The sequence below is a fragment of the Balaenoptera acutorostrata genome, chromosome 13, assembly GCF_949987535.1.
Source record: "Balaenoptera acutorostrata chromosome 13, mBalAcu1.1, whole genome shotgun sequence".
NCBI classification, from domain to species: domain Eukaryota; kingdom Metazoa; phylum Chordata; class Mammalia; order Artiodactyla; family Balaenopteridae; genus Balaenoptera; species Balaenoptera acutorostrata.
Window position 1 is genome coordinate 59,098,212 of NC_080076.1, and position 21,836 is coordinate 59,120,047.

Sequence of the window (21,836 nt, forward strand, 5' to 3'; positions counted from 1 at the left end):
AAAAATTCAGAATAATGATAGTGAAGATGATTCAGGACCTAGGAAGAAGAATGGAGGCAAAGATCGAGAAGATGCAAGAAATGATTAACAAAAACCTAGAAAAATTAAAGAACAAAGAAACAGAGATGAACAATACAAAAACTGAAATAAAAAATACACTAGAAGGAATCAATAGCAGAACAACTGAGGCAGAAGAACGGATAAGTGACCTGGAAAACAGAATGGTGGAATTCACTGCCATGGAACAGAATAAAGAAAAAAGAATGAAAAGACATGAAGACAGTTTAAGAGACCTCTGGGACAACATTAAACTCAACAACATTCATATTATAGGGGTGCCAGAAGGAGAAGAGAGAGAGAAAGTACTCGAGAAAATATTTGAAGAGATTATAGTTGAAAACTTCCCTAACATGGTAAATGAAAGAGCCACCCAAGTCCAGGAAGCGCAGAGAGTCCCAGGCAGGATAAACCCAAGGAGAAACACGCTGAGACACATACTGATCAAACTGACAAAAATCAAAGACAAAGAAAAATTAGTGAAAGCAACAAGGGAAAAACAACAAATAACATACAAGGTTATTAACAACCATATCCCATAAGGTTAACAGCTGACTTCTCAGCAGAAACTCTACCAGCCAGAAGGGAGTGGCATGATATATTTAAAGTGATGAAGAGAAGAACCTACAACCAAGATTACTCTACCCAGCAAGGCTCTCATTCAGGTTTGACTGAGAAATCAAAAGCTTTACAGACAAGCAAAAGCTAAGAGAATTCAGCACCACTAAACAAGCTCTACAACAAATGCTAAAGGAACTTCTCTAAGTGGGAAACACAAGAGAAGAAAAGGACCTACAAAAACAAACCCATAACAATTAAGAAAATGGTAACAGAAACGTACATATTGATAATTACCTTAAACGTGATTGCATTAAATGCTCCAAGCAAAATATACAGGCTCGCTGAATGGATACAAAAACAAGACCCATCTACATGCTGCCTACAAGAGACCCACTTCAGACCTAGGGACACATACAGACTGAAAGTGAGAGGATGGAAAAAGATATTCCATGCAAATGGAAATCAAAAGAAAGCTGGAGTAACAATACTCATATCAGATAAAATAGACTTTAAAATAAAGAATGTTACAAGAGACAAGGAAGGACACTACATAATGATCAAGGGATCAATCCAAGAAGAAGATATAACAATTATAAATATATATGCACCCAACATAGGAGCACCTCAATACATAAGGCAACTGCTAACAGCTCTAAAAGAGGAAATTGACAGTAACACAATAATAGTGGGGGACTTTAACACCTCACTTACACCAATAGACAGATCATCCAAACAGAAAATTAATAAAGAAACACAAGCTTTAAATGACACAATAGACCAGATAGATTTAATTGATATTTATAGGACATTCCATCCAAAAACAGCAGATTACACTTTCTTCTCAAGTGCACACAGAACACTCTCCAGGACAGATCACATCTTGGGTCACAAATCAAGCCTCAGTAAATTTAAGAAAACTGAAATTATATCAAGCATCTTTTCTGACCACAACGCTATGAGATTAGAAATCAATTACAGGGAAAAAAATGTAAAGACCACAAACACATGCAGGCTAAACAATACGTTACTAAATAACCAAGAGATCACTGAAGAAATAACAGAGGAAATCAAAAACTACCTAGCGACAACTTACAACAAAAACACGACGATCCTATGGGATGCAGGAAAAGCAGTTCTAAGAGGGAAGTTTATAGCAATACAATCCCACCTTAAGAAACAAGAAAAATCTCAAATAAACAATCTAACCTTACACCTAGAGGAACTAGAGAAAGAAGAACAAACAAAACCCAAAGTTAGTACAAGGAAAGAAATCATAAGGATCAGAGCAGAAATAAATGAAATAGAAATAAAGAAAACAGTAGCAAAGATCAATAAAACTAAAAGCTGGTTCTTTGAGAAGATAAACAAAATTGATAAACCTTTAGCCAGACTCGTCATGAAAAAGAGGGAGAGGACTCAAATCAATAAAATTAGAAATGAAAAAGGAGAAGTTACAACAGACACTGCAGAAATACAAAGCATTCTAACAGACTACTACAAGCAAATCTATGCCAATAACATGGACAACCTGGAAGAAATGGACAAATTCTTAGAAAGGTACAACCTTCCAAGACTGAAACAGGAAGAAATAGAAAATATGAAGAGACCAATCACAAGCACTGAAATTGAAACTGTGATTAAAAATCTTCCAACAAACAAAAGTCCAAGACCAGATGGCTTAACAGGCGAATTTTATCAAACATCTAGAGAAGAGCTAACACCTATCCTTCTCAAACTATTCCAAAATATATCAGAGGGAGGAACACTCCCAAACTCATTCTATGAGGCCACAATCACACTGATACCAAAATCAGACAAAGATACTACAAAAAAAGAAAATTACCGATCAATATCACTGATGAATATAGATGCAAAAATCCTCAACAAAATACTAGCAAACAGAATCCAACAACACATTTTAAAGGATCATACACCATGATCAAGTGGGATTTATCCCAGGGATGCAAGGATTCTTCAATATATGCAAATCAATCAACGTGATATACCATATTAACAAATTGAAGAATAAAAACAATATGATCATCTCAATAGATGCAGAGAAAGCTTTTGACAAAATTCAACACCAATTTATGATAAAAACTCTCCAGAAAGTGGGCATAAAGGGAACCTACCTCAACATAATAAGGGCCATATATGACAAACCCACAGCAAACATCATTCTCAATGGTGAAAAACTGAAAGCATTTCCTCTAAGATCAGGAACGAGACAAGGATGTCCACTCTCACCACTATTATTCAACATAGTTCTGGATGTCCTAGCCATGGCAATCAGAGAAGAAAAAGAAATAAAAGGAATACAAATTGGAAAAGAAGAAGTAAAACTGTCACTGTTTGCGGATGACATGATACTATACATAGAGAATCCTAAAGATGCTACCAGAAAACTACTAGAGCTAATCAATGAATTTGGTAAAGTTGCAGGATACAAAATTAATGCACAGAAATCTCTTGCATTCCTATACATTAATGATGAAAAATCTGAAAGAGAAACTAAGGAAACACTCCCATTTACCACTGCAACAAAAGAATAAAATACCTAGGAATAAACCTACCTAGGGAGACAAAAGACCTGTATGCAGAAAACTATAAGACACTGATGAAAGAAATTAAAGATGATACCAACAGATGGAGAGATATACCATGTTCTTGGATTGGAAGAATCAACATTGTGAAAATGACTATACTACCCAAAGCAATCTACAGATTCAATGCAATCCCTATCAAATTACCAATGGCATTTTTTACAGAACTAGAACAAAAAATCTTAAAATTTGTATGGTAACACAAAAGACCCCAAATAGCCAAAGCAGTCTTGAGGGAAAAAAATGGAGCTGGAGGAATCAGACTCCCTGACTTCAGACTATACTACAAAGCTACAGTAATGAAGACAATATGGTGCCAGCCCAAAAACAGAAATATAGATCAATGGAACAGGATAGAAAACCCAGAGATAAACCCATGCACCTATGGTCAAGTAATCTATGACAAAGGAGGCAAGGATATACAACGGAGAAAAGACAGTCTCTTCAATAAGTGGTGCATGGAAAACTGGACAGCTACATGTAAAAGAATGAAATTAGAACACTCTCTAACACCATACACAAAAATAAACTCAAAATGGATTAGAGACCTAAATGTAAGGCTGGACACTATAAAACTCTTAAAGAAAAACATAGGAAGAACACTCTTTGACATAAATCACAGCAAGATATTTTTTCATCCATCTCCTAGAATAATGGAAATTAAAACAAAAATAAACAAATGGGACCTAATGAAACTCAAAAGCTTTTGCAAAGCAAAGGAAACTACAAACAAGACAAAAAGACAACTGTCAGAATGGGAGAAAATATTTGCAAATGAATCAACGGACAAAGGATTAATCTCCAAAATATATAAACAGCTCATGCAGCTCAATATTAAAAAAACAACCCAATCAAAAATGGGCAGAAGACCTAAATAAACACTTCTCCACAGAAGACATACAGATGGCCAAGAAGCACATGAAAAGCTGCTCAACATCACTAATTATTAGAGAAATGCAAATCAAAACTACAATGAGGTATCACTTCATACCAGTTAAAATGGGCATCATCAGAAAATCTACAAACAACAAATGCTGGAGGGTGTGGAGAAAAGGGAACCCTCTTGCACTGTTGGTGGGAATGTAAATTGATACAGCCACTATGGAGAACAGTATTGAGGTTCCTTAAAAAACTAAAAATAGAATTACCATACCACCCAGCAATCCCACTATTGGGCATATACCCAGAGAAAACCATAATTCAAAAAGACACATGCACCCCAATGTTCATTGCAGCACTATTTATAATAGCCAGGTCATGGAAGCAACCTAAATGCCCATCAACAGACAAATGGATAAAGAAGAAGTGGTATATATATGAAATGGAATATTACTCAGCCCTAAAAAGGAACGAAATTGGGTCATTTGTAGAGATGTGGATGGACCTAGAGACTGTCATACAGAGTGAAGTAAGTCAGAAAGAGAAAAACAAATATTGTATATTAACACATATATGTGGGACCTAGAAAAATGGTACAGATGAACTGGTTTGCAGAGCAGAAATAGAGACACAGATGTAGAGAACAAATGTATGGACACTAAGGGGGGAAAGTGGCGGGGTGGGGGGTGGGCGTGGTGTGATAAATTGGGAGATTGGGATTGACATATACACACTAATATGTGTAACATGGATAACTAATAAAAACCTGCCATATAAAAAAATTAATAAAATAAAATTTAAAAATTAAAAAAAAAGAACAACAACAAAAATATCTACAAATAATAAATGCTAGAGAGGGTGTGGAGAAAAAGGAAACCTCCTACACTGTTGGTGGGAATGTAAATTGGTGTAGCCACTATGGACAACAGTATGGAGTTTCCTCAAAAAACTAAAGATAGAGTTACCGTATGACTCAGCAGTCCTACTCCTGGGCATATATCCGGAAAAGATGAAAACTCTAATTCGAAAAGATACATGCACCCAATGTTCATAGCAGCACTAATTACTATAGCCAAGACATGTAAAAAACCTAAGTGTCCATGAAGAGATGAATGGATAAAGAAGATATGGTGTATATATACAATGGAGTATTACACAGCCACAAAAAAGAATGAAATAATGCCATTTGCAGCAACAGGGATGGACCTAGAGATTGTCATATTAAGTGAAGTTAAGTCAGACAGAGAAAGACATATATCATATGATATCATCCATATGTGGAATCTATTTTATGTGGAATATTCCATATGTGGAATGATTTTTAAAAATTATATAAATGAACTTATTTACAAAAAAAAAAACAGACTCACAGATATCAAAAACAAAGTTATAGTTACCAAAGGGGAAACATGGGGGGGGGAGGGATAAATTAGGAGCTTGGGATTAACATACACACACTACTATATATAAAATAGATAACCAACAAGGACCTACGGTATAGCACAGGGAACTCTACTCAATATTCTGTAATAACCTATATGGGAAAAGAATCTGAAAAAGAACAAATATATGCATAAGTTAATCACTATGCTGTATACCTAAAACTAACACAACATTGTAAGTTAACTACACTGAAATAAAATTTTTAAAAAATGATACAAATATATATTTCAAAAATAACTGAATCACCTATACCATATATTCAAGTGAATGTCTCAAACACAACCCACGTAAGACTTATTTCATAGTGACCCCCAGCCCACCTGATGCTCCTCTACCTAGAATAATGGCACCACTATCCTTTTGGCAAGCCAGACACCTCTCCCTCATCCCCCACATCCAAACTGTCATCAATCATATAGATTTTACCTTTAAAATATCTACCGAATCCATACACTCTCTACATCTGTACACTTACCATGCTAACCCAACCGGCTGTTTTTCTTCAGCTATGCAACAAAATGGCCCATGAGTTTGTCCACCTATACAATCTTTTTGGATTTTCGCAGTCCATTCTCAAAACCCAGAGCTCCCCAAGCAATGACATGTATGGGTTACAGGTGCCCAAGGAGCAAGGTGCACAACCCAGAGTCTGGCCAGATAGAAGCTACTGTAGATACAGCTCAAGACATGCCCCAAATCTCTGTGTCAAATAAACTTGTGTTTACTTCTGCCTGATATGTCATTTTATTGGTGTCCAAGTAAACTGCAAGATGACCATTCTAACAATTCATGGGTGCAAGTACACTTGACAAATGAAAGCTTCAGCATTATATTGGATATTTTTTACAAATTCAATTTTTAATATACATCTTAATGTTTGCATTTCATCATACTTATTATAATCACATTATATGAAGAACAATTAATTAATGATAATTAATTACTTTTTATCAAATCTCATCTAAATACCCCAAAATCTCTTCTTACTTTCACCAGGGCATGAAAGAAATATCATCCTGTAAGTGTGCCGTGACACAGACAATTTGGGAAAGCAGGGCTGTTATCTGTAGTCAAAGTAGCCTTAAACAAACAAATCTGATCTCATAACTCCTCTTCATAAAAGCCTAATGACTTCACAGTGCTCTTAGAATGAAGGTCAAGATAGGATTTCTAGGCCCTGCATATCTGCCCATGCTTCCATTCTGGTGCTATCTTAAGCCCCTCCTTTCTCACTCTTTGCATTCCAATTACCCTGACTTCATTCATTTCCTTAAAAGCATCAAGCTCCCTTCATAGACTCCAATCACAGGGTTTGTATATGCAGATGTCCCTCTGAAACGAGAATGTCTCCCCTTCATCCTGCAGGTCCCCCAGTTAATTTCATCTCCTCCTATAGCTTTCAGCTCAAGGACAACTTCCTCAAGGAAGCCTCCCACATACACCTCCCCTTCCCAGTCCAGTTCAGGACTCTTCCATTTATCTACCAGAGGTCATGGATACTTACATTCACTATTGTATCCCCGTCACCTAACATAGTACTTGGCATTCCTTAGGAGCTCAATAAATAACTTTTCAAAAATAGATTAAGCGTTAAGCTCTAGCCAGCCCTGGGTCAGGCCTGAGGTTGTGAGCTGTGGCTGTTTGGCCTGGACTTGGGTAGCCTGACTCCCCACTGCACGTGGTTCCACCAAGTATCCAATGGGTTTACTCGTAAAGTCTGGCTGTGATGGAGGCTCTGTTTCCTTTTGCTTAACTTTGTATATGTAAACAAACATTGAGGAACTTTTCATAGAATAGCAATCAATCATCGTTACTCCTTCTAATATGACAAAACTGTCTCATCATTTTTGTGTCACAGATTCTGTTCTTTGTCAAAACATTCACATTTTATATAAATGGTGCACATATAATATTTGTTCACTGATTTTTTATTCAGCACAATATTACATACATTTTTCTTAAATACTATATCATCTTTACAGCTATCATTTTGTACAACTACACAATTAGTTCTTCCCAAATACTTCTTTGGAGGGAGTATATGGTGCCAAGCATCATGGAAGCATTGGAGAAGCAAAGAGTCATTCAATTTACATGAAAAAATGGTGAACAAAGAGGTGGGGTAGAAATGGGAGAGGAAATAGGATCAAGAGAAGTTATTTGGTTTGTTTTTTAATTCCAATGAAAAAATACATATGTGTATGCTAATGAGAATGATGCAGTAGAAAGAGGAAAATTAATGATGTAGGAGAGAGATTTGCTGGAAAGATGTCCTGGGGTAAACGAGAGAGTTGGGATTGACATATACACACTACTATATTTAAAATAGATAACCAACAAGGACCTACTGTATAGCACAGGGAACTCTGCCCAATATCCTGTAATAACCTAAATGGGAAAAGAATTTGAAGAAGAATAGATACGTGTATAACTGAATCACTTTGCTGTACACCTGAAACTAACACAACATTGTTAATCAACTATACTCCAATATAAAATAAAAAGTTTAAAAATTTAAAAAATAAAATCAAACCAACAAATAAATAAATAAAAAGAATTTACTGCAGAGTGTATGGGACAGACAGGAAGGTGAGTAGCTGTGGTGGGAGAGTGGGGGAGATTTCCTCTGATTGCTTCAGTTTTTCTTAATAACTGTAGAAAAGTAGAAGGCAAAGTGATCAGTGAAAAGTGGGGATGTTGGAGAAAGTGGTGAAAGTCTGAGGAAAGAAGAGAAGTACAAAATGGTGATCCAAGCCAGTGGACGAGCCAGGGATTGATTGCTGGGAGGATGAAAGTCAGACTGGACGTCTGTGGTCATGAAAAGTGACGCCAGCCAGTATGTTTCTGATTATTTTCTCCAGCCATTTTTAGCTGCATGAATGAAGGTGCAAAGTTGGTTCAAAGTTAGCTTTAACTAGGGTTGTGGTTTTGACAAGTTAGGGTAACATGGTAATGACAAAGGAACAAATGAATTGAGAAAATATCCAAGGGAGTGATTTTAATGATGTGTATTTGTGACATACTGTCATTCTCAGAGGCTCACAGTCGGTGAGGGAATGTAAGAAATAATTACATGGTAAAAAAAAAATAGGAGAATAGAAGAATACATAGGATGCCATGAGAAAATAAAGGAAGGATCTGATGTACTATGTTTTACTAAATCATTATAGAATATTGCTATCAATTACAGAAAATGTCACAATAAACATTTTGGGACATATAACACATTTTTAATAATACTCCTGGAAATAAGTCTGAATTCTTCAATTCCTTCCCTTATTGGCTTAACTAATATTTGGTTATTTTTTCCACAGCCAAATATTTCAGAGAATTGTGAGAATGCTTAAGGTTTTCAGATTTTTTTTGGTCTTCTAGAGATATAATTATCTTATTTCTATAATAATTTTCTCTTATAGATCACAGAGGTTTTCTAGGGATATTAGGGTCAAGCACAGACATTACCCTGAATTTGGAATTATCACCACAGGTGCCACCCATCCTTGAAAACGACCTTCTTAAACAAAGATTATTGTCTCAGGAACCATGACTTTCTTCTTTGTGTTCTCTTTTTGTTAGGGAACCATTGATAAAAACTGCCCGCCCTTCCGCCCAGGCATGATAATAATCATTTGAATGAGTTATCTCACAACAGGAGGTAACATGGAAGTGACAAGCTCCGCCAGCGAGAAGAATTCAGGAGGGGCCAAAAGGAGACAGGAGACGCCAGCCCATAATATGTCTTGCCAACCTCCCCAAACCCTTATGCTGGAATCCATCTTGTCTGAGAGACACACGGGCCACCAGGAAGGACAGAGTCAGACCAAATATGGGCACAAGCAAGATGACTGGCCAGAGACAACCGGGAAACTAACCCCATTACCATAAAACCTGAGACCGCGAGCTCGTGGTAGAGCAGGTCTCCTGGGTTCCCTTTCCCCGCTGCTCTCCACCCGGACGTCCCTTCCCAATAAAGTTTTTTGCTTTGTCAGTGTGTGTGTCTCTTCAAACAATTCATTTCCGGATGTTAAACAAAAGCCCACTCTCAGGCCCTAGAAGGGCCCTTCTGGTAACATTTTCTGAGGAGGTGTCACCAATATACTATATGAATTGTGCCCTTATAGTTTATTAGAAACATATGTACAGATTTGAACTCCAGCTGTGGAAAGTACCAAGTTATTCCACAGAGAGAAGACACATAAGAGGAGATGATACATATCTTATCTGTGCAGCCGTATGCGCCCAGGGTAACTTGTTACACAAATTTTAAATTATTTTCTAAATTTAGTTGCCAATGGGTCTATTGAATTAATCAGTCTTGTAAAAATCGACAGCACCTCAGCATTGTGTGTGTCCAACCTTGTAAGTGTTGGATGCTGTAAGCATATTATTAACAATATTTCTAATGTTTGCTGTTGAAAAATAATTGGGGGTGAAACAGAAAACTCTCTGCATAATGAAATTGTCAGTTTCTTTTAAACAATAAATGATTAAGTTGTCCTTAAATTACTAAGCATGTATGGTGGAATTCTTTATCTTCAAATTACTTAAACTTTCTACACAACTGGTGGGTTATACCTTGTAGACCAGAGACAGAGAACAATGGCTTCTTGCCATTTATACCCAGGAAAGAAGCCCTGCCTCCCTCTCTCCTGCCAAAAAGATGGAGAGAAACCTTTGCTCCTTGGAGCCAGGATGGAAAGGATCCTAGGTTCTGACTTTAACCTTTTGGAATGTCAATAAAACCTCTGTAGGAGCCAGACAGCCCCCTGGGTCTTGGATTTTTTTTTTTTTTTTTTTTACCTAGAAATGCCTCCAACATTTGGACTTTGTCCCTGTTGACATGTAAACACCTGAGGAGATGACATTCCAAGCTTCCTTGAACCTTGGGGGCTTTGGAGCCTCTTCTGAGCTGTAACATTTTGGCCATGTCAGGGAAATAAGAAAAGTTGTACTGTCCTTTCACATAGAGTATTTAGTTAGACAAATGGCTACATACTCTTCTCATGGTGTGAGAAGAGTGAAATATTTCTAGGGGAAAGGAAAGCAAACATTCTCTATCTTCCCATCATATGCATTTCCATGTGTCAGGAGACTGAAGTTTTTTACAGGAGCACTGAGAAAACCAGGGAAATTTTATTTCCCCATAGTATGTAAATTGTTCTTCAGTAAAGCTGATTGGATAAGAGTAAACGAAAAAACTATTGATACATGTAACAACATCATGAATGTTGATGAATCTCAAAAAATTATGTTGTGTGAAAGAAGCTATACACAAAAGAATACATACTGTATGATTCCGTATACAGATAAAGTTAAAAAATGTGTAAAACTAAATTATTGTGATAAAAGTCAGAATAATGTTTGCCTCTAAAGAGGCAAAGCTAGATTTTAAGGAGCACAAGGGAATTTTCTTTGGGTATAAAGCTGTTCTATTTCTTGATTCAAGTCGTAGTTACACATGTGTATACAAAACTCAAAAAATTATACACTTAAATCTGGCATTTTACTGTTTGTAAAATTTACCTCAATTTTTTAAAAGTATTCTTCATGTATAGTCTTTCTTTGTATGCTGACTTACATTAAAATTCTTAGTCTCTAAGTAAAATACTCCCCTCTGTTAATTATTCATTCTTAAAATGAAAAAAAAAAAATTCAACCACAAAAGGATTTTGAATCCTTTCTCTACTTCCTTCCACCTCCTATGGGACTTCTGAGCAAGAGTAAATGCAATTGCCTCCAAGCCACACCAACATGAATTCTATTTAACAGAGTGAAACTGCCCAAAGTGATACAATAACAAAACGAGGACTGTAATCCTGAAATTCTGATTCCTAAATTCATCTCGATCTTTTTGACACAAGCTATCCTGCTAAATGAAAACTATTATCGTGATGATAGAGTGGAAGGGACAGAATGATATGTCATATATTTAAGTTGTCACCAAGAGGATAGGACGACTAGTGACTAGCAAATAAATGACAAATGGGTGAGAAACTAATAAGACTAGAATATTATCTACAAAACATCAGCCATGGAACTAGAGTTTTTGAAGCCTCTGTCGGAAAAATACTTTGGAGAATATTTTAACAAATGGGTACTGAAATGGCAGCAGTGTAACTTACAGATTACAAAGAAAAATATAGCTAGTTTATTATATATATTTTTGAAGTTTATCCACTTAAAAATTTAAATGTTCTGCAGATGTGTTCTTTTTCTCTTGCTGTTGTAAAAAATGATCACATAGAGCTTTAACACAACAGAAACTAAACATCTTAGAGTTCTGTAAGTCAGAAGCCTGACTACTTAGTCTCACTGGGCTAAGTCAAAATGTTGTGGACTGGTTCTTTTCAGTAGTCTCTAGAGAACTGATATCCCTGTTTTTTCCAGATTCTAGAGGCTACCTGGATTCTTCTTCCATTTTCAAAGCCAGAGCCAACAACAAAATATCAACTCCTTATTCAGCCATCTCTTTAATTTTTGCCCTAGGAAAGTCCTTCACTTTTAAGGATTTATGATTTGGTTGAGCTCACCTGAATTATCCAGAATAATCTTCCATTTTCAAGATTCCCCACCTTAATTACATAGGAAAAGTCCCTTTTCCTATGTAAAATAACATTAATATTTACACGTTCTGAGAATCAGGGCATGATCATAATTGGAGGACATTATTTTTGCCTACAGCAGTGGTTATCTGTATTCTTCACAGAGAGGCATGATGCTCAAATGAGGTATTGAAAAGTGGGTTAAAAGGAGTTCTGCTTCTGAACACAACGGAGAGACTGCACTTACTCTTTCAGCTGAAACAACAACAAAAGACAAAATATACTGCTTTTAGGCATTGAATATCAGACATCACAGGGCAGTGATCTCAGAGCAAGGAGACAGGGTGAACATTATATTGCTCCAGCTTGGTGCCTGGAGAGAGATTCTAGGTTGTAGCTCAAGGAGGGAAAACCCACGGGAAGCCCAGAGATCTCCCACAGTTGAGGAGAAGCAGATGAGAGTGGAGAAGCCAGGGCTACTATACATCACAGAGAAAATTACCAGAAACAAGAGAGTTACACAGAGAGAAAATTCTGGAGATCTACAGTCTCCAGGAGTTCTCGGCTGAGCACTGATCAGCACATGTCCATGTGGAAACTACCTGAGACCAAGGAAGCATCCACCCAAAAGAAGTAGAGAGAACGAGCTCCAGAACTTACACAAGGCTGAGAATATTTTAAAACAATGACATTTATAGTAGCATCAAAAATATAAAATACTTAGGGACAAGTCTAATACTCTGATAAAAGATGTGCAATATCTGTACACTGAAAACTGTAAAACACTACTGAGAGAAATTAAAGAAGACCTAAATAAATGGAGAGATATACCATATTCATGGATCAGAAGATTCAATATTTTTAAGATGTCACTTCTCCCCAAAATTATCTATAGATATAACAAAATCCCAAGAAAAACATAATCCCAACAGTCATTTTTTAGTAGAAATTGACAATATAATTCTAAAACTTATATGTGAGAATAAAGTTAGAGGACTTATCCTATATTATTATAAGACTTACTATCAAGCTACTGTAATCAAGACATTGGGGTATTGACATAAAGATAGACAAATCAATGGAACAGAACAGATATAGTCAACTGAGTTTTGACCAAGACACAGATGAAATTGAATAGAAAGAAATTAATCATCATTTCAACAAATGGTGCTGGAACAATTGGATTGTCATATAAAGGTAAAAATGAACCTTGACCCTCATCTAGCAGTACCTACAAATATTAATTCAAAATAAATCATAGATGGAAAGATAAGGGATAAAACTATAAAACTTCTAGAAGAAAACATAGAAAAACATCTTAGTGACCCTAGGTTTGGCAAAATTTCTTAGATAAGATACAAGAAACATAAATTCTAAAATAAAAATAAATTAGGAAGTTGTATCTCACCAAGTATAAAAAATTTGTTTTTTAAAAGCACTGTCAAAACATGTACACACTGCTATACTTAAAATAGATAACCGAGGCCTGGGGAGAAGATGGCGGAAGAGTAAGACGCGGAGATCACATTCCTTCCCACAGATACAGTAGAAATACATCTACACGTGGAACTGCTCCTACAGAACACCCACTGAACGCTGGCAGAAAACGTCCGACCTCCAAAAAGGCAAGAAACTCCCCCCGTACTTGGGTAGGGCAAAAGAAAAAAGAAATAACAGAGACAAAAGAATAGGGACGGCACCTGCACCAGTGGGAGGGAGCCGTGAAGGAGGAAAGGTTTCCACGCACTAGGAGCCCCTTCGCGGGCGGAGACTGCGGGGGGCGGAGGGGGGAAGCTTCAGAGCCACGGAGGAGAGCGCAGCCACAGAGGTGCGGAGGGCAAAGCGGAGAGGTTCCCGCACAGAGGCTCGGCGCCGAGCAGCACTCACCAGCCCGAGAGGCTTGTCTGCTTAGCCGCCGGGGCGGGCGGGGCTGGGAGCTGAGGCTCGGGCTTCTGTCGGATCGCAGGGAGAGGACTGGGGCTGGCGGCGTGAACACAGCCTGAAGGGGTTAGCGCACCACAGCTAGCCCGGAGGGAGTCCGGGAAAAAGTCTGCAGCTGCCGAAGAGGCAAGAGACGTTTTCTTGCCTCTTTGTTTCGCGGCGGGCAAGGAGAGGGGATTCAGAGCGCCGCCTAAACGAACTCCAGAGAAGGGCGCGAGCCGCGGCTATCAGCGTGGATCCCACAGCAACAGGGGCGCAGAGGGAAAATCGGAGAGACTCCCGCACAGAGGCTCGGCGCCGAGCGGCGCTCACCAGCCCGAGAGGCTTGTCTGCTCACCCGCCGGGGCGGGCGTGGCTGGGAGCTGAGGCTCGGGCTTCGGTCGGGATCGCGGGGAGAGGACTGGGGCTGGCAGCGTGAACACAGCCTGAAGGGGTTGGCGCACCACAGCTACCCGGGAGGGAGACCGGGAAAAGGTCTGCAGCTGCCGAAGAGGCAAGAGACTTTTTCTTGCCTCTTAGTTTCGCTGCGCGCAAGGAGAGGGGATTCAGAGCGCCGCCTAAACGAACTCCAGAGAAGGGCGCGAGCCGCGGCGATCAGCGCGGACCCCAGAGACGGGCGTGAGACGCTGGGGCTGCTGCTGCCGCCTCCAAAAAGCCTGTGTGTGAGCACAGGTCACTCTCCACACCGCTCCTCCCGGTGGCCTGTGCAGCCCGCCACTGCCAGGGTCCCGGGATCCGGGGACAACATCCCCGGGAGAACGCACTGCGCGCCTCAGGCTGGTGCAACGTCACGCCGGCCTCTGACGCTGCAGGCTCGCCCCGCCTCCTCTGTACCCCTCCCTCCCCGCGGCCTGGGTGAGCCAGAGCCCCCGAAGCAGCTGCTCCTTTAACCCCGTCCTGTCTGGGCGGGGAACAGACGCCCTCAGGCGACCTACACGCAGAGGAGGGTCCAAATCCAAAGCTGAACCCCAGGATCTGTGCGAACAGGGAAGAGAAGGGGAAATCTCTCCCAGCAGCCTCAGGAGCAGCGGATTAAAGCTCCACAAACAACTCGATGTGCCTGCATCTGCTGAACACCTGAATAGACAACGAATCAGCCCAAATTCAGGAGGGGGACTCTGGGAGCAGGAGATATTAATTTTTCCCCTTTTCCTTTTTTTTGTGAGTGTATATGTATATGCTTCTGGGTGAGATTTTGTCTGTATAGCTTTGCTTTATAATAGCTTTATTTTACTTCACTATATTATAGCCTCTTTCTTTCTTTCTATTTTTTCTCCCTTTTACTCTGAGCCGTGTGGACGAAAGGCTCTTGGTGCTCCAGCCAGGCATCAGGGCCATGCTTCTGAGGTGGGAGAGCCAACTTCAGAACACTGGTCCACAAGAGACCTCCCAGCTCCACGTAATACCAAACGGCAAAAATCTCCCAGAGATCTCCATCTCAACATCAAGACCCAGCTTCACCCAACGACCAGCAAGCTACAGTGCTGGACACCCTATGCCAAACAACTAGCTAGACAGGAACACAACCCCATCCATTAGCAGAGAGGCTGCCTAAAATCATAATAAGGCCACAGACACCCCAAAATACACCACCAGACGTGGACGTGCCCACCAGAAAGACAAGATCTAGCCTCATCCACCAGAACTCAGGCACTAGTTCCCTCCACCAGGAAGCCTACACAACCCACTGAACCAACCTTAGCCACTGGGGACAGATACCAAAAACAACGGGAACTACGAACCTGCAGCCTGTGAAAAGGAGACCCCAAACACAGTAAGACAGGCAAAATGAGACGACAGAAAAACACACAGCAGATGAAGGAGCAGGCTCAAAACACACTGGACTTAACAAATGAAGAGGAAATAGGTAGTCTACCTGAAAAAGAATTCAGAATAATGATAGTAAGGATGATCCAAAATCTTGGAAATAGAATAGACAAAATGCAAGAAACATTTAACAAGGATGTAGAAGAACTAAAGAGGAACCAAGCAATGATGAAAAACACAATAAATGAAATTAAAAATACTCTAGATGGGATCAATAGTAGAATAACTGAGGCAGAAGAAAGGATAAGTGACCTGGAAGATAAAATGGTGGAAATAACTACTACAGAGCAGGATAAAGAAAAAAGAATGAAAAGAACTGAGGACAGTCTCAGGGACCTCTGGGACAACATTAAACGCACCAACATTCGAATTATAGGGGTACCAGAAGAAGAAGAGAAAAAGAAAGGGACTGAGAAAATTTTTGAAGAGATTATAGTTGAAAACTTCCCTAATATGGGAAAGGAAATAGTTAATCAAGTCCTGGAAGCACAGAGAGTCCCATACAGGATAAACCCAAGGAGGAACACGCCAAGACACATATTAATCAAACTGTCAAAAATTAAATATAAGGAAAACATATTAAAGGCAGCAAGGGAAAAAAAACAAATAACACACAAGGGAATCCCCATAAGGTTAACATCTGATCTCTCAGCAGAAACTCTGCAAGCCAGAAGGGAGTGGCAGGATATACTTAAAGTCATGAAGGAGAAAAACCTACAACCAAGATTACTCTACCCAGCAAGGATCTCATTCAGATTCGATGGAGAAATTAAAACCTTTACAGACAAGCAAAAGCTGAGAGAGTTCAGCACCACCAAACCAGCTTTACAACAAATGCTAAAGGAAATTCTCTAGGCAAGAAACACAAGAGAAGGAAAACACCTACAATAACAAACCCAATACATTTAAGAAAATGGGAATAGGAACATACATATCGATAATTACCTTGAATGTAAATGGATTAAATGCTCCCACCAAAAGACACAGGCTGGCTGAATGGATACAAAAACAAGACCCATATATATGCTGTCTACAAGAGACCCACTTCAGACCTAGGGACACATACAGACTGAAAGTGAGGGGATGGAAAAAGATATTCCATGCAAATGGAAATCAAAAGAAAGCTGGAGTAGCAATTCTCATATCAGACAAAATAGACTTTAAAATAAAGACTATTACAAGAGACAAAGAAGGACACTATATAATGATCAAGGGATCGATCCAAGAGGAAGGTATAACAATTGTAAATATTTATGCACCCAACATAGGAGCACCTCAATACATAAGGCAAATACTAACAGCCATGAAAGGGGAAATTGACAGCAACACAATCATAGTAGGGGACTTTAACACCCCACTTTCACCAATGGACAGATCATCCAAAATGAAAATAAATAAGGAAACACAAGCTTTAAATGATACATTAAACAAGATGGACTTAATTGATATTTATAGGACATTCCACCCAAAAACAACAGAATACACATTTTTCTCAAGTGCTCATGGAACATTCTCCAGGATAGATCATATCTTGGGTCACAAATCAAGCCTTGGTAAATTTAAGAAAATTGAAATCGTATCAAGTATCTTTTCCGACCACAACGCTATGAGACTAGATATCAATTACAGGAAAAGATCTGTAAAAAATACAAACACATGGAGGCTACACAATACATTACTTAATAACGAAGTGATTACTGAAGAAATCAAAGGGGAAATCAAAAAATACCTAGAAACAAATGACAATGGAGACACGACGACCCAAAACCTATGGGACACAGCAAAAGCAGTGCTAAGAGGGAAGTTTATAGCAATACAAGCCTACCTCAAGAAACAGGCAACATCTCGAATAAACAACCTAACCTTGCACCTACAGCAATTAGAGAAAGAAGAACAAAAAAACCCCAAAGCCAGCAGAAGGAAAGAAATTATAAAGATCAGGTCAGAAATAAATGAAAAAGAAATGAAGGAAACAATAGCAAAAATCAATGAAACTAAAAGCTGGTTCTTTGAGAAGATAAACAAAATTGATAAACCATTAGCCAGACTCATCAAGAGAAAAAGGGAGAAGACTCAGATCAATAGAATTAGAAATGAAAAAGGAGAAGTAACCACTGACACTGCAGAAATACAAAAGATCATGAGAGATTACTACAAGCAACTCTATGCCAATAAAATGGACAACCTGGAAGAAATGGACACATTCTTAGAAATGCACAAACTGCCGAGACTGAACCAGGAAGAAATAGAAAATATGAACAGACCAATCACAAGCACTGAAATTGAAACTGTGATTAAAAACCTTCCAACAAACAAAAGCCCAGGACCAGATGGCTTCACAGGCGAATTCTATCAAACATTTAGAGAAGAGCTAACACCTATCCTTCTCAAACTCTTCCAAAATATTGCAGAGGGAGGAACACTCCCAAACTCATTCTACGAGGCCACCATCACCCTGATACCAAAACCAGACAAAGATGTCACAAAGAAAGAAAACTACAGGCCAATATCACTGATGAACATAGATGCAAAAATCCTCAACAAAATACTAGCAAACAGAATCCAACAGCACATTAAAAGGATCATACACCATGATCAAGTGGGGTTTATCCCAGGAATGCAAGGATTCTTCAATATACGCAAATCAATCAATGTGATACACCATATTAACAAATTGAAGGAGAAAAACCATATGATCATCTCAATAGATGCAGAGAAAGCTTTCGACAAAATTCAACACCCATTTATGATAAAAGCCCTGCAGAAAGTAGGCATAGAGGGAACTTTCCTCAACATAATAAAGGCCATATATGACAAACCCACAGCCAACATTGTCCTCAATGGTGAAAAACTGAAACCATTTCCACTAAGATCAGGAACAAGACAAGGTTGCCCACTCTCACCACTATTATTCAACATCGTTTTGGAAGTGTTAGCCACAGCAATCAGAGAAGACAAAGAAATAAAAGGAATCCAAATCGGAAAAGAAGAAGTAAAGCTGTCACTATTTGCAGATGACATGATACTATACATAGAGAATCCTAAAAATGCTACCGGAAAACTCCTAGAGCTAATCAATGAATTTGGTAAAGTAGCAGGATACAAAATTAATGCACAGAAATCTCTTGCATTTCTATACACTAATGACGAAAAATCTGAAAGTGAAATTAAGAAAACACTCCCATTTACCATTGCAACAAAAAGAATAAAATATCTAGGAATAAACCTACCTAAGGAGACAAAAGACCTGTATGCAGAAAATTATAAGACACTGATGAAAGAAATTAAAGATGATACAAATAGATGGAGAGATATACCATGTTCCTGGATTGGAAGAATCAACATTGTGAAAATGTCTCTACTACCCAAAGCAATCTACAGATTCAATGCAATCCCTATCAAACTACCACTTGCATTTTTCACAGAACTAGAACAAAAAATTTCACAATTTGTATGGAAACACAAAAGACCCCGAATAGCCAAAGCAATCTTGAGAACGAAAAATGGAGCTGGGGGAATCAGGCTCCCTGACTTCAGACTATATTACAAAGCTTCAGTAATCAAGACAGTTTGGTATTGGCACAAAAACAGAAATATAGATCAATGGAACAGGATAGAAAGCCCAGAGATAAACCCACACACATATGGTCAACTTATCTTTGATAAAGGAGGTAAGCATATACAGTGGAGAAAAGACAGCCTCTTCAATAAGTGGTGCTGGGAAAATTGGACAGGAACATGTAAAAGTATGAAATTAGAACACTCCCTGACACCATGCACAAAAATAAACTCAAAATGGATTAAAGACCTAAGTGTAAGGGCAGACACTATCAAACTCTTAGAGGAAAACATAGGCAGAACACTCTATGACATACATCACAGCAAGATTCTTTTTGACCCAGCTCCCAGAGAAATGGAAATAAGAACACAAATAAACAAATGGGACCTAATGAAACTTAAAAGCTTTTGCACAGCAAAGGAAACCATAAACAAGACCAAAAGACAACCCTCAGAATGGGAGAAAATATTTGCAAATGAAGCAACTGACAAAGGATTAATCTCCAAGATTTACAAGCAGCTCATGCAGCTCAATAACAAAAAAATGAACAACCCAATCCAAAAATGGGCAGAAGATCTAAATAGACATTTCTCCAAAGAAGATATACAGATGGCCTACAGACACATGAAAGAATGCTCAACATCATTAATCATTAGAGAAATGCAAATCAAAACTACAATGAGATATCATCTCACACCGGTCAGAATGGCCATCATCAAAAAATCTAGAAACAATAAATGCTGGAGAGGGTGTGGAGGAAAGGGAACACTCTTGCACTGTTGGTGGGAATGTAAATTGATACAGCCACTATGGAGAACAGTATGGAGGTTCCTTAAAAAACTACAAATAGAACTACCATACGACCCAGCAATCCCACTACTGGGCATATACCCTGAGAAAACCATAGGTCAAAAAGAGTCATGTACCAAAATGTTCATTGCAGCTCTATTTACAATAGCCAGGACATGGAAGCAACCTAAATGTCCATCGACAGATGAATGGATAAAGCAGATGTGGCACATATATACAATGGAATATTACTCAGCCATAAAAAGAAATGAAATGGAGGTTTTTGTAATGAGGTGGATGGAGTTAGAGTCTGTCATACAGAGTGAAGTAAGTCAGAAAGAGAAAAACAAATACAGTATGCTAACACATATATATGGAATCTAAGGGGAAAAAAAAAAAAAAGGCCATGAAGAACCTAGCGGCAAGACGGGAATAAAGACACAGACCTACTAGAGAATGGACTTGAGGATATGGGGAGGGGGAGGGGTGAGATGTGACAGGGTGAGAGAGTGGCATGGACATATATACACTACCAAATGTAAAATAGATAGCTAGTGGGAAGCAGCCGCATAGCACAGGGAGATCAGCTCGGTGCTTTGTGACCACCTAGAGGGGTGGGATGGGGAGGGTGGGAGGGAGGGAGATGCAAGAGGGAAGAGAAATGGGAACATATTGTATATGTATAACTGATTCACTTTGTTATAAAGCAGATGCTAACACACTATTGTAAGGCAATTATACTTCAATAAAGATGTTTGAAAAAAAAAAAAATAGATAACCAACAAGGACCTACTGTAGAGCACAGGGAACTCTGCTCAGTATTCTGTAATAACCTAAATGGGGAAAGAATTTGAAAAAGAATAGATACATGTATATGTATAACTGAATCACTTTGCTGTACACCTGAAACTAACACAATAGTGTTAATAAACTATACTCCAATATAAAATAAAAATTTCAAAAAAAGAAAGAAAATGAGAAGGCAAGCTGCAAATTAGGGGAAGATATTTGCAAAGCATCCAACAAAGAACTGTGTCTAGAATATATAAAAAAACACAACTCAAGAATGGTCAAAAGATGAGAATAGACATTTTATCAACAAAGAGATACAGATGGCAAATAAGCACATGAAGATAAACTCAACATCATTAGTCATTAGGAAAATGCAAATTAAAACCGTAATAAGATACCACCACACATCCAATAGAAAGCCTAAAGTCAAATACCAAATGTTGGTGAGACAGTGAAGTAACAGAATCACACACCACCATTTGGGATATATACTGTTACAACTATTTTTCAAGACTTTGGCAGTTTACTAAAAAGTTAAACATACTCCCACCAAATGACCCAGATATTCCACTCTTAGATACTTACCCAGAGTAATAAAAGCATATGTCCACAAAAGATTTGAACACGATTGTTCAGTTTCATTTATAATAGCCCCAAATTGGAATAATCCAAATGTCTTTTAGCAGATGAATATATAAACAAATTATGGCATACCCATACAATGGAATATTTTTAACCCTTTATTCCCTTTTATGCTACTATTAATCTATTCCCTTTCATTCTGCTTCATTTTTTGTTTATACTGTTTTCTCCTAGGCCAATATATGAGTCCATAATTGGAAG